The sequence below is a fragment of the Microtus oregoni genome, unplaced genomic scaffold (assembly GCF_018167655.1).
Source record: "Microtus oregoni isolate MIOR12 unplaced genomic scaffold, Mior012 000040F_ref0000088, whole genome shotgun sequence".
NCBI classification, from domain to species: Eukaryota; Metazoa; Chordata; class Mammalia; order Rodentia; family Cricetidae; genus Microtus; species Microtus oregoni.
Genome location: NW_024543207.1, coordinates 18,195,607 through 18,208,109, shown reverse-complemented (window position 1 = coordinate 18,208,109; position 12,503 = coordinate 18,195,607). Strand labels below are relative to the sequence as shown.

The following is a 12,503-nucleotide window of genomic DNA, read 5'->3' as shown; positions in this document are numbered from 1 at the left end:
CTCCGGGTTTGCTGTCACTTACATCCACTTGCCCTGCTTTTACCTACCTTTGATATAGCATGTGAGATTTTACCTTCCTTTCCATCAGTCCTTTTAAACAGTCCCTGGAGAAATCTCAAACCTGCTTGTTTCATCATCACCCTGCACCAGCTCGCTCATGACTGATTTCTCTCGGGAGCTGGATGGTTGATGTAAACCTTCCTCACGTACCCTGGCATTTTTGTTTCCTAGCCTGTCATTGCATAGATGTTTCAAAATATCTTCACATGACCTTAACTGCTTTATAGCTGTCTTTTTCTAGCTTTGGGGCCCCGGAAGAAGTATTCACGTCTGAAGGCTCAGCTAACTTGTGTTGATCCCATGGGTTGTGCGTCCAGCCCCAAGCTGGGCGTGTTTCTGCAGACAGATCTGCGCCTAGTCCTTCCTCTCACTGTGGGTGGTGTGCTCAGGAGAGACCCATGGCTGGGATCTATGGTTGTAGCTGTCAAGGCTGTCAAGGGGCGTGTCTTGGTGTTGTGGTTCTGCTTGCTCCCACACTAGAGCAGAGAGGCTTCAAGTTCTAGTCCTGCACAGAAAGTGGAAGTCCTTCCCAACTCTCCTGGGTCCTCTTGACACTTGCCGTTGGGATGGAGATTCACAGTGAAAGCATGTTGGTCTTATATTGTCCAAGTTTATTTTGTGGTGTTCTTGGCTCGAAGTGCCGTAGATGTGGGCTCCTCCCCAAACGCTGACCATCTGAAAGTGTGTCGGTAAGTTTACCCTGCTTCGGAAAGTGCACCCTTGCTCTTTAGACTAGCATGCCCCCCCCCCCCCCGAGGGTGGAGAAGCTAATATTGAGAAGACTTTCCCATGGGCGAGTTCTCTAGAAGAGGTTGCCCCTCTTGCTCCTGGGTCCTCATGGGAATGATGCATAGAGACCTCAGAGGAAAACCCCAGTGTAGCTCCTTTCTCCTTCCCCTGAGGTCGTGGGCCTCAGGAGCAGTAACATGGCAGTGGCGGATGGAACTGTTTGCTGAGGAGTTGTGGAGAGTTGTTTGGGGGCTCATTGGGTTGTACACGGCCTAGTGAACCAAGTGTCAGTTGATAGCCTTCTAGAGACCAGGTTGACTTTGTCATTTCTAATTTCTAAAAGGGGTCACTGATCCTACGTAACCCTCAGTCTGGCATACGTCGTCACCTTGTTCTCTTCTTATGGACAAAGCCCGGGTCCACAAAGGCACTGTAGAGTCAGTGCATCCTAAGGACGCAGCTCACCTCCCAGCAGCTGAGAGGGTGAGGCCAGGTCTCATCTTCACCGTACAGCAGCTTGCGTACAGCACACAGTCCCTAGCCTTTCCAGTGCAGGGCAGGGGTGAGGATGCCCAACACGTGGATGACGTAGACTCGACCAGGTCCTAGTGAATGCTTTCCTTACCTAGCTTAGTCCTCTTCTCACACAGTAGGCACGTCATGCCCTGCTCTGCTAGGGTAGAGGTGGCCCGTGAAGGATCTTGCTCAGGCTAAGATGCAGGTTAGGGGAAGAGGTTTGCTCAAAAGAGAGCCAACTTCAGAGACCAGTTCTCAGCAATCCTAGCAAGTGTGATGGTCCAGTAGTGGGCAGAAGCCAGGGGTATGGTAAACACTCTCCAATGACGAGGAGAGTCCCACCAAAAGAATGATCCAGTCCACAGACATCAAGGAAATGGAGTCTGAGGAGTGTGCTACCTCAGCATGTGGGCAGGTGTCCACATCATTACCCCACCACTCTGGCTGGGTAAAGATGGGGGATCTGTGCAACTCTGGGAAAGTAAGTGCCTGTCAAAGGGTGGGAGGCTTGGGGTAATGTTGTCCCTCCATCATGTAGCTTCAAAAGAATAACTGGGGGGGGGAGTGGAAGGTCGGGGGGGGCTTCAAGACATTGGCCATTGATGTGTGTGGGGCTTTTCCAATGCTGTTTTGGTTTAACTCATGCCAACCTTATCTGGAAGATATTTCACCCTGCGTGATTGGCTCTGATTTACATTTGCTTCATGTAGCTGTTTGGGAAAGGCCAAGAGTCTCACAGTGGTGTTTCTGATATTCTAGAAGCTCTGAGTAGAGCTGTGGAGGTGCACTGTAGCATTCTATCTGCATTCCACATGGGAGTCCTTGCTGTTTGCCCCACACTCTATGAATGCTTCTGGGGGAACGGCCACCTCCCCACTGACAGCGAGGCCACCAGGCCATGCTCGCCTGTCATCACAGGATTAAAAGAACTGGAGGCCTTATGAAACCTGAAGTCAGCACAGGAAGATCTGAAGCTTGCTTTCTGTCCTGACACAAATGGGGCACGCTTTGTTTTGAAGAACTCAGTAGAAAAGTGCACGGATGCCTCTCCTTTACCGAGCACATCGCAGAGAGGAGCATCAGTCTCTGCCAGGGGATCCTCATTTCACACAAAGTCCTTGCTGGAGGGCAAGTGTTGGGAGCTGGGAAACTACAGTGTCCAAGAGTCAGTCCCCCGCGGAGGTTCCTTGAAGACCAACTGATGATGTCGAGATGAACCCCTGTTGAGAATTGCGGAAGCACACTCATACCAGGAGAGGTAAACCTTGACGGGCAAGAACTCGTAGAAAATAGCAGGGCTTTCTCTGTGGTGGGTGCTGGTCCATGTTTCTGGGATTGCTGTCACCAAGAGCCGTACTATCTGAGTTGTGTTTGGTGGCTTAGCTGTATTGTCCTCGTCTCTGAAGTCAGAAGCCTGGAACTGTGGCATGGGTTAGGAAAAACCAAAGCAAACAAAGGAACAACAGAAAAACAAAACAAACACACAAAAACAAAAACAACGCTACAAAACGGTAGATAAGTGGCAGATGTCTCATTGAAAGTTGGTAAGCGGGAGAGAGAAGAAGCCTTCTGTGGCCTTGGAAGTGGCACAGAATCAGCTTGTGTCCCCTGCCTGCAGCATTGGCCTGCTGTCAGCACATTCCCACTGGCAGATCATTTTGCTTGAGGATGACAGGAGAAAGCCTTCCCTTCAGAGCCCTTCCTGGGCTGCCCAGGAAGCCCTTCTCCGTGAGTCCTGGCCATGTCTCATGCAAGCGTTTTGGATATGCACAAAGCACAGATGTGAAAAACATTTAAAAGTAGTTTTTATCTAAAAACAAAGAGGAAGGAGTTGGCTTTTCAGTGGCGAGGCCCCCCTCTGCTGGGATACGAATTTTAAGGATGCATACTGGGTAGACTAAGCCTGCTGCACAGTTATTTTGGGATCCCACACAGCACTGGCTGTTTAGAGTGGAGGCAGCATTTCTGAATTCCCCCTCCTGTTGGGTCACAAACAGCATGTGGGGAAATTATCCTGGCCTTGCACCGATACCTGCCATCCCCTCGCCGGGCTTTCACAGACCTTGTGCCATTGGGTAGCTGCTTCGGTTTGTGTCTTCAGCCTTCCCCTTCTCCGGTTGGAGAATTTTTTTTAGAGGAACATTGGGTTGGCCTTGGCGATTGGCATGTTAGTTAAGTGGGGTAAGGTCATTAGGCAGGCTGTACCGATCCGTCTCTGTCTGTTCTTTCATGATACCCAACCCCCACCCCATGTGTGATGTGCACTTTATTTTGTCTTTTGTTTTCAGAGTGTGTATGATATGTATATTCTATGAATATTCATGAATGAATGATGATATGCATTGCCACAGAGCACGGGTGGAAGTCAGAATTCACACGTAGGTATCGGTCTTCCCTTTCCACCATGTTTGAGTCAGAACCTTACAGGGCTGGCTCTCCCCTGAGCTCCCAGAGAGTCTCATCTCATAGGAGTGCTAGGATTTACAGATGTGTGTTACTTCCTGTGCGTGCTGGGCATCAGAACTCAGAACCTTTATGAGCCATCACCCAGCACCCAAAGTACATTTTGCTAACACTGCACCCTCACCATCAAAGCTAAATGACCAGCTCCAAAGTGTATTTTAAAGACTATATGACCTGGGACCACACACACAGGCACACACTCACATACACACGCACGCTCACATGCACACACACACACACACACACACACACTCACCAGATTGCAGGCAGTTACAGTAAATGACTGAATGAATGTACAAAGGACATAACCGTCTACTAAACTCAACCACAAGACTGCTGGGCTGCACTCCCAGGCTCCTCCCAACACCAGGCGCCGAGCTCACACACCTGACTTTATCAGCACAGTCTCGTGCAGTCAGTACTATTGCTGCTTGTATTCGGATGATGGGAAAATTGGCTTCCAGAGAGGTTAAGCAAATTGTGTAAAGTGAAACAGCAGGAAGAGAAAAGGTATTTTGTTTACATCTGGCATCCCGGTAGCAGCACAGCTGACTCTGCACCCCCATTGCCACTTGTACCCAAGCTTACTGTTTAACATGGAAGAAACACCTTTAGCAACTCTGGGTTGTTTTCTCTGGACCACTTCCGTGTTAGAGATTCAGAAACTCAACGTGTGGAGGGTTCTTCTGAGATGCCAGAACCTTAGACTGATCCTTAGCTCTGAGTCACCAGCTGAGGTTTTCATTTAGAGATTGTTTCTTCCACATTCTGTAAGAGAGATGGGACCTGACAGGCAGAGGAAGTCCACGTGCCCATGGCGTGTGCGCACTGCGTGCCTCTCCTGTGTATCGTAGGGAGCAATGCTATTTGGGCATCCCTTGTCCTTAGACTGAAGCTGAAGTTCTTGTTCACTGTGTTAGAGTTCTTATAAGCAGGCCTCCTTTCCTCTCAGGTTGGAGCTATGTGGAAGCACCCAGGCACCCAGGCATACGCGCAGGGGAGCTGCCGGAAGCAAAGGGATGAATCCTTATCTTCAGGCTGGAGCAGCAAGTTCTCAGGAAAAAATAACTTCCCAGTTAAATTATTTCCTATTAAGAGTTGCTAAGCAACACCCCACTTAGCTCCTCCAGTGTTCTGTATTTCAGGCTTCCTTTTCTCTGTGACCACTAGTACCATCCTCCCCTGACTCAGACAGGAAAGAGCAGAGAGCACACCTCAGATCTGTGACTCCTGTCTCACAGATAGTTCTGGCAACCTGGTAGATCCAAGGTAACTAAACAGGACATGCCTCCTGATGACGTTGATCCTGTCCTGCAGAGTCTTGTGTACCTAAAGCTCATTCCGAGCCAAGCTCTGAGTCTCCCATTTGTAGATGAGCAGGCATTAACAGACAGGTCGGTGTTCCTGCCTTACCATGTTTCTTCTGCTAACTCTGCTTTCCTTTTCCTCTGGTTGGAGCTTTGCATTGTCTTACGTGTAGACCTTGTGCCTGACTCCCCTCTCCCAGAGAGCTTTGTGGATACAGAAAGGCAGATGTGACATTGCTCCTGCAGAAGGTGCTGGAAGAGGTGGAGGGGGGTGTTGGCATCATTTCCCTTTATTGCTGCTGTGACTGGTTGCACAGGACGCAATGTAATGGAGGAGGTCCCTGCTGGAGGGTACCACCCATCCATCCTGGCGGCCATGGCAATGGAAGCAGATCTCAGCTGTGGTGGAGGAGTGTAGGGCTGCTTGGTTATGGCTGGGAAGATATGAGAGCACAGGAAGAGCAATGCAGTGCTCCCCTTTACTCTTTTAATTTAGCACAGGGCCACTGCCCACAGGATGGGGTTGGTGTTGCCACATTGAGGGTGGGTCTTCCCTACCTTAATCCTTTCTGGAGGCTCTCTCTCTCTCTCTCTCTCTCTCTCTCTCTCTCTCTCACACACACACACACACACACACACACAGAGAGAGAGAGAGAGAGAGAGAGAGAGAGAGAGAGAGAGAGAGAGGAGTGCTTCACTAATGCCCTGGGTACTTCTTTTTTTTATTATTTTTTTAAATTTATTTATTTATTAAAGATTTCTGTCTCTTCCCAGCCACCGCCTCCCATTTCCCTCCCCCTCCCCCAATTAAGTCCCCCCCCCTCAGCCCGAAAAGCAATCAGGGTTCCCTGTCCTGTGGGAAGTCCAAGGAACCCCCCACCTCCATCCAGGTCTAGTAAGTTGAGCATCCAAACTGCCTAGGCTCCCACAAAGCCAGTACGTGCAGTAGGATCAGAAACCCATTGCCATTGTTCTTGAGTTCTCAGTAGTCCTCATTGTCCGCTATGTTCAGAGAGTCCGGTTTTATCCCAGGTTTTTCCAGACCCAGGCCAGCTGGTCTTGGTGAGTTCCCAGTAGAACATCCCCATTGTCTATCCAATTAGTAGACAATCGAAACTAACCAACCATTATAATTAGGTGGTTAGCACACAAATAGAAGACGTGAAGATGCAAGGGGGCTTCTCAGAAAGAAGGGCTTTAGTAGTTAGTAGGAGGGGCGCAGGAGGCTAACGGAATGTGAGAAGACTGAAATCCATTGTATACACGCGTGCACTGTATGGACTTGTGTGAATGTCAAGGAGTAAATAATCAAGGGGGAAACAACGGAAGACTCAAATCTAGAATATTCTATTCCAAATTCCGTGTTCTGCCCTCCTCTTTTTCTGTTTTGTTGAGATGGAGTATTATTGTCTTTACCCAGGCTGCTCTCAGGCTCCGTGGAGCTGTTTCCTCCAGGTCCTGATGTGACCATCGGTCATCATGGAGCAGTGAGCTATGATGGCTTGCATGCATGGCGCCTTCCTCACAGTCATGACGATGGAGGAAGCCAGCCAATATGGTGACAGTGGAGCTGTGTCCAGTGATAGTGAAAGGCTGTTAGCATCCCTTCGGAGAAGTGGGGCACAGCCAACAGACACTACCTGGCCCCTGCTTCCCCTGGTTGCTTGTGGTCTTAGGTCAGAATGTGAGGTTCACTGGAGGGAGGGACTCCAGTGATCTGGCTTTCCCGAGTCCTCCATGACATCAGGGTGACAGGTGAGCTACCTGTGTTCCTGTACCCTAGTAAACACATTTGTTCACAAACAAAAAATAAAATCAACTATCATGCAATACCTCCCAGAACATTCTGTTTAATGCCTTTAAATACCTGCCTTCTCTGTACAGAGGTGCTGAGCCCCCAGGAGGTCTCTAATCAGATAAACTGCTTCCCTAAGATTGCAGTGAGTGCTGGGTTCCCATCATTTATTACTGAAACATTTCCAGCTTTTGTTTTGGTAATTGTCCTGCTGTAATGAAGTACCACATGGGAGATATCTCTTTCCTTTTTTTCTTTTAAAACAATCTTTTCTTATTTTACATACCAATCCCAGTTCCCACTCCTTCCCCTCCTTCCGCTCCCCCTCACCTTTCCCCACCCCACCCTCCATCCACTTCTCAGAAAGGGTAAGGCTTCCCACAGGGAGTCAACAAAGTCTGGCACATTGCTTTGAGACAGGACTAAGGCCCTCCCTCCTGTATCTAGGCTGGACAAGATAACCCTCCAAAGAGGATGGGCTTCAAAAAGTCAAATGCCGCCCTCCCCCTCTCCTGGAGAAGGAGGAATCCAAGATCATTGTGCCAACCAGTTACTTTTCTGGTGGTCGGTGCTCCCTATCTCTGATACCATGCCTTCTTATGGCATATTCACATGGTGGCAAGCGGACTGGAAAGGGGCGTAGATGTTGAGTCTAAAGGAAAAAGCATGGTGGATGGATAGCCCTGGCAACTCTGAATCCTCTTACCAAAGTGTAAGCCCCCAGTTAGAGTCAGTCACCCACTGTAGGCCCCACCTGTCAGTACTGATGCACCTGCAGCATGAGGCATAGAGGGGCACACTCAGACGGTAGCAGAGCCTAGAGGGGCACACTCAGACGGTAGCAGAGCATAGAGGGGCACACTCAGACGGTAGCAGACATAGAGGGGCACACTCAGACGGTAGCAGAGCATAGAGGGGCACACTCAGACGGTAGCAGCCTGGGGTGGTTCATCCCAGCCTTACCATCTTGAGAATCCGCAGTTTCTCTAAACCCTTGGGGCACGCTGGGATTTCCCTGATGAAGCCTGGAAGCTGCCAGCACTGGCAGCCATCCTCTTAACCTCCCTGAAGGTCACCCTTGGGACAATGACAGGAAGCCCTCCGGGAGTAGAATTAGTCGTGTTTCCCCAGTAGAGACTGGTTAGGGCCCTCAGTTCTCATGCCTTTTTATAACAGTGGCAGCATAGGACCGTAGTGCTGCCTGAGAGACGGCAGTTCCGGAGGTGGTGGTCAGACACCTGCGCAGGGCACAGAGCCATGCTGCTGCTCTGTCTCTCCCTGGCCTTTTGCACTTTGCCGTTGTCATTGTCACCTTTAGCTTGCAGCTGAATCAGGCCAGGCAGCCTTTCCCTGTGTGTCTCTGTTGTCATGTGACAATCTCCTTCTGGCACATTGGTCACACTAGTTCAGTCACACGTGCCCTTATCCTAACTAGGAATGGCTATGATGACCCTATTCCAAATAAGGCCATAGCCTGAGGCCCAAGGCTAGGGCTCCAGAGCGGCTTTTTGAAGGGAGTGGGCCATCCTTTGACCCGCTGCGTGCGCCTCAGAGGGATCTGGTAAGATACAGTTTATAGAAGTTGTGTTTCTTTGCTTTTATATGTGGAAATGTTCAAAGGCTCATCAGACTGAAAACTGAACTCTAGACATTGACTGTGTCCAGAATCTCTTATGTGGGCCCCAGAAAAGTCCCGTTGTGGGTCTCCTGCTGCAGATTTTGGTGAACATTTTCATACCACGATAGTAAAGCAGTTACATCAAAGCGGACCCTTTAAACCGGTCTCGGGGGTAGCACAGGCCTCGCTGACTCTGGGGATCTGTCCACCTGTGTCTGCTGTGATGCTGAGGGGAGGGTAAGGGACGGTGTGGCAGATGCTGCCTCTCAAAGACTAAGAGCCCCCAAAGACCATTTGTTTTTGGCCCCTGGATTTTCTTCAGGAAGAGAAGAAGTTCCTGTTATTAGGAAGGTTCTTCCAGCCACCTGAATCCTGGGGAAAGGGAATGACAGAGAGAAATAGGCGAGCACAGCCTTTGAGGGCCGCTGCTTCTGCTAGAAGAAAATGGGCTGGGTGCTGACTTAGGCTGAGAGCAGACTGATGGGCCTAATAAAAGTCTTGGTTTTGCTACACATGATTTCTGACTGTTTTTGTTTGCTTGCTTAAATTGAGCTGTTATTTTACAGAGGAGGTTTGGTGCCCGAGGGTCCATTAATATACGACATTCTATGCCCCGGTGCAGATTATGTTAAATTTATTCTACAGGATGTTGCTTTTAGCACCTTTATTATCTAATAAATTTAAAGTTAAGATGAACAAGTATTTTGAATACATGCAATCATTTCATTCTGATATAGGCTGCGCTAGAGATGTGTGCACTGAAGCTGGATGAGGTAACAGAAGCCCAAGTTACTTTCCCACCTCAAGCAACTAAAATGGGACAAAATGAATGAAGCAATAATTTTAAGATAGTTGGAAATATACTGCAGGAAACACACCTGCAGCAGAGGGGAAAGAGATGATGGGTCTAGGTGCAACCAGAGAGGGGGATGTAAACAGACCCCAGCAATGTGCTGAGGAACAGAAGGAGATCGGAATCTGAAAGGGTAGAGCACTCAGGGGCTAGGAAAGGGGAGAGGGGAGGGAAGAAGAATAGGAATTGCTCCTGAACTTGAGGGTACCACTGTTCTTCTGCAGACCTCTAAGGAGCAAGTGATGCTGGACTCACTAAGGTCAGAGAAGGAAGCGGGAGGGGCAGAGTGTAGCAAAGCCCTCACTCAACTGGAGAACCTAACAGGGACATTGCCTCGGGGCAGGGAATCATCTTATCACAGGGACCAAAGGGCTTGAAACTCTACCCAGTGAAGAGAGATTCAGAATACATGCTTTCTACATCCATAATTCCATTCAGAGATTTTGTCACTTTTATTTTAATAGCTGATGGACAAACAAGAAAAAAAAAACATAAGAATATAAGCTGTTTGAATAGCACTATGGAACAAGTTGGTCAAGCTGATTTCTAAAATATTCCTACCAACAATGCAACATATCGACTTTCTCAAACGCATTTGGAATTTCCAAGAAAGAACATATTCTGAGCTGCCGTAGTTTACTAAATTAAAAATGATTACCGTCATACAATACATGAGAAACGCGGAAAATCAATAAGTAATTGGAAAATAGCAACCTACTTCTAAATAGCCTATGAGTCCAAGAAATAATTACGAGAGACATTAGAATGAATATTGGGCTCAATAAAATGAAAACACGTGCAGTACTCGGAGGGAGTGTCAGAGCTGTGGCTTATCCAGAAGGAAGAAAGGGCTCGAGCCAGTAGGGTCAGGTTCCATCTTCAGAAGCTAGAAAGTGGCGTGTGAACTATCAGGAAAAAAGAAATGTAAACACTGAAATTTTATACAGAAAAATCATAGTGAAAGTCAAATCTGATTCTTTGAGAAGACCAGAACAGTCAATCCAACTCCAGCCAATTGATCAGGAACAAGGATGGGGGCAGTTTATCAGCACTGGGAATATGAGAAGGGTTATTTATAAATTCGGTAGTCTTTGAACGGATAAGAAGACCCTACCGTGAGCAACTATTTGAGTTTAGAATGTGAATGTCCCGAAGGCCCACGTGTTCATGTGATCCCCAGCCATCGGTTCTATTGGTTGATAGAATCTTTAGTAGATGAAGCCCAGTGTGGTGAATTTAGCTAATTAGGGAACATATTTTCAAAGGAGATCTTGGCACCCCAGTCCTTGTCTCTTTATTTTTCTTTCTGGCTGCTATGTGTTGAGTAGCTTCATCAACCATACTGTCTAGACATGATGTACTTAAAAGTAACAAGACCAACTACCTATGTGCTAAAACCTTCAAAACTACAATCCCAAATAAATCTTTATTTTGTTTAAGTTGATTATTTCAAATATTTTTATAGTAACAGAAAATTAATTTGTACAACTTTACCCAATGAATTATACAACCCCAACCAAAAAGGATATATTTCTTGCAATCAAATTATAATAGATCTATGTATTTAGAAATAACTTGGAAAAAAGAATAAAAATCATTTGATTAAAAATTTAAGATATTTTATTTTAAAAAAAATCTCCAAAACTAATGATTTTTCTGGTAAGTTATACAAATATTTAAGAAAGTAATAATCACAGTATTAAAAATTACACAAAATAGAAAAGATATTTCCTCCATCATGTCATGAAATCATTGTTATTCTCATGTCTTAACCAAGGACATTTTATAAAAAGAAAATAAGCCCTGTAGTTTTCATGAATATAAATAAAAAACTAAACTATGAATTTATCCAGTTTTAATACTCATATTATGTGCATGTGTATAAAGACAGAAAGGACAATATTGGTATATATGCAAAAGACATAAAAATATATGATAATATATAAATGATTTATCATAAGTATATAAAGTTGGTTTAATACTGAAAGATTTGTTTCTGAGATCTGGCACATTAATCATCATTTCAGTAGAGTTGCTACATCAGCCTTTCATCAGACACTAAAGAGTTACTTGACAACAAGGCGGTGGTGGCGCACGCCTTTAATCCCAGCACTCTGGAGGCAGAGGCAGGAGGATCTCTGTGAGTTCGAGGCCAGCCTGGTCTACAAGAGCTAGTGCCAGGGCAGGATCCAAAGCCACAGAGAAACCCTGTCATTAAAAAAAAAAAAAAAAAAAAAAGAGTTACTTGACAAAATTCAACACTTGTTTATGGTAAATTACAGGTCCCCTAGGGATCTGGAATAAGAGCTTCCTTTAACTGATAAAAGCCATTACAAACTGTAGGGTCCTGCTTAGCTGTGAACTTCTGAATGAGACCCTGCCATCAGGGACCAAATAGGATGGTCTTCTTCACTTCCGCTCCCTTTCAAATGCCTGACTTTCCCTTTCCCTCTCTTTCTTTATTTCTCACACACATGCCTTGCTGAGTCCATTTTGTATTCTTCCTCTGTCCATTTATTTAGGGTGATGATTCCCAGTTCTCCCTCTCTCAGCAAAGGATTGGAGAGATGAATTGTGTTCAAGAATCTAACACTTTCTAAACCCCTATAGATTCAGCATAATCCCAGTCAAGATCTCAACAACTCTGTTTGCATAGTGTTAAAAAAAACCAGGCCCCTGAGTGTGTGTGTGTGTGTGTGTGTGTGTGTGTAAATGAACAACACTGAGTTTGTTGAGAAGGGAGGGAAGTAGCAGAAGAAATAGAATATAGAGGTCATACCCTATTAGATATGGAAAATTTTCTGTTAGTCAGCAATAATCAGGATAATGAAGTGTTTATATAAGCAGACATTTAGGGCAGTGGAACACAGTAGACTGTCTAAAAATAGTCCCCCTGCATACATGCTCAATACACTTTGACAGTATTCCAAGAAAATTCGATGGAGAAAGCATAAACTTTACAGAAACAGCTACTGAAAACAACTGTAGAGCCTTGCACTAAGATAAACCTTTGCCACTAACTCACAGTGTGTTAACGTTAACACAGAGTACCATAGACTTAAATATTAGTGCTGAAGATACTCAACATCTCAAAGGAAGTGTGAGGATGCTTCTCTGCTGCTGTTGGTGTTGAAGGCATTTAAAAAGAACCCGGGAGAAGTC

General features: G+C 46.4%; 1 protein-coding gene across 1 annotated transcript in view; it reads left to right on the top strand.

The window, feature by feature from the left end:
• Adcy2 (adenylate cyclase 2) overlaps window positions 1-12,503 on the top strand; it is a 333,563-nt gene that overhangs the window by 19,171 nt on the left and 301,889 nt on the right. The gene's annotated exons all lie outside the window — the stretch shown is intronic.